The following is a 2,500-nucleotide window of genomic DNA, read 5'->3' on the forward strand; positions in this document are numbered from 1 at the left end:
ATGCATCTCTTGAGAAAGACAATATCTAAAAGAAAATATTCTCTACAGATATAGGACCTTGACTATTCAGTGGTCCATTAAACGTGTCTCGATTAAACTAATTAAACACTAATCCCCTGGTTTCCAAACAAGTCTTATTTTATTTATTTATTATTATTATTATCATTATTATTATTATTATTATTGTTATATATATATATATATATATTAGAATGAAGTATACACTTTCATATGATAGATGATATGTGGACCAGTTCCTCCAAGGAACTGGTCCTTGTAAGGAACATCTTTGATTGATCTATGTTGCACTGCTGAATGCAAACCTGTGTGCGTGCGTATTTTATTGTCTATAATACTATTTCTACTACCAATGATAACATAAAAAGGCATTTCTTTACTTTATATCTTTAAGATTTTTAAATATCACTTGCAGCTGTTGATCTTCTGTAGATGTTCTGTTGTCATCATCATCATTAAGGGGCTAACGCTGACGGGGTGGCACGGACGCATCCATCCTTCGCTTCCAGCCACGAGGGTCTCTCATGGCGAGTCCCCAGGCAGGCCCTCGGCCCATCTCTAACTCCTCGCGACAAGTCTCGTCGAGCTGCCAAGTCATGACCTCCTAGATCGTCCCACGGACCTCTTCCACCCAGGACTGTCTCGCAGAGAGCAGCCTGATGGGGAAGGTCATCCATACGGAAACGAGCTAGGTGCCCATATAACCTGAGTTGGCGATCCCGGATAATGCAAGTAACAGGTCTCATGCCGGTCTCACGGTGTAGCCTTCGGTTGGACACATGGTCCTGCCAACTGTATGTATCCCATGATCCGGCAAAGAGACTTCCTACAAAAGGCGTCAAGACGAGACTCAAGGCACTAGATGGCGTCCAGGTTTCGCTTCCATAGAGCAAAACTGGCAGAATCAAGGCCTTGAAGCCACGTAACTTGGTCTTTCTGCATAGGTACCTACATCTCCAAATGCTTTTGTTGATCGAGTTCATGGCTCCTGCTGCCAGACCAATTCGTCTACTGACTTCTTGGTCTGACAGCCCAGAGATATGGACTATGCTACCAAGGTATGCAAAGCTCTCTGTGACTTCAACGTCCTCACCGCAAGCATGGACCGACTGAAGGAGTTCCCCTAACAGGCCCCCAAAGTCCTGAATCTTGGTCTTGGTCTAGGAGACCGCCACCAGTGACTCCAGAGACTCAGATAGGATAGCAACATCATTGGTAAAGTCAAGGTCCAAGACCTTGATATTGCCCAGTGTTGTTCCACAATGACTTTGGATAGTAGCTCTGCCCATTATCCAGTCTATGCAGGTGTTGAAAAGTGTTGGTGCAAGGACACAGCCTTGCCTCACCACTGAATTGACAGGGAAGAAGTTCGACAGGCCCCCACCACACTTTACAGCACTTTCAGTGCCGGTATATAGGCCAATAATCCGTGTCGGAATTCCCCTAAGCCTCATGGCGTTTCTTGATGCACCGAATCAAAGGCCTTCTTGAGGTCGATGTAGGCTACAAGCAATCCACGACTGTACTTACGACGGCGTTCCACAGTTACTCAATGCGCTAGGATTTGGTTTATTGTGGACTTGCCAGGAATGAATATAGATTGCTCCGGTCTCTGGTGCTTTAGTAGGTGGTCGCAGATCCGTTTCAGAAATATGTGGGCGAAAACCTTGCCTGGTATACTGAGTAGTGCAATGCCTCGGTAGGTGCTACAGTCCTAACGGCCCCCTTTCCCCTTCCAGAGAGATATGACCACGCCCCTTAACAGGTCAGGGGGAATGGACCCAGACTGCCAGATGGCAGTCAAGACTGCATGCAAGCCCCGTGCTATAGGTTCACCCCTAGCCTTTAGCAGTTAAGCAGGGATATTACATATGCTTTCCAACTCAATTTTCTTTCACTCGCTTCCTCTCAATTTGTTCTTCAAGTTTTCTTACCATTTTCTCTAGCGTCGCCTTTGTTGCAAATTCCGATTACTGCAATGCGTTCCAGTCTCAGGAAAATATAAACTGGCAACTCACCCCCGAACTCAGGGTGCCCCAATTTGACGTTTCTTTGTTTATTCTAAACAGGTGACACTGAATACTTACGTTTACATATGTCTGATTTTTTCAAAAGACTTTTCTACATTGTTTTGTTACTTTACTTGACACACACACGCGCACACACACACACACACACACACACACACACACACACACACGCACACACACACATTTTTTTTTTTTCTCTCTCTCTCTCTCTCGCTTTCTCTCAAAAGAGGAATATAGATATAGATATATCATAAATCTGGAAGTATATATACAGGTTGGTTGGCATTGCAAGTGCTGACTTGATAAAAATGACAATACTGAGCTTTTTCACAATCTCTCGATCAATTAATTATTCTTCATTCATTATTGGAAGTCCAAGTGAGGAAAACAATAAACAAGTCTTAATAAGGCGCTTATACGAAGTCTTTGATTGTTGTTAAATGGTGATTATT

This window comes from Penaeus chinensis, chromosome 10, assembly GCF_019202785.1.
Source record: "Penaeus chinensis breed Huanghai No. 1 chromosome 10, ASM1920278v2, whole genome shotgun sequence".
In the NCBI taxonomy this organism is placed as follows: Eukaryota; Metazoa; Arthropoda; class Malacostraca; order Decapoda; family Penaeidae; genus Penaeus; species Penaeus chinensis.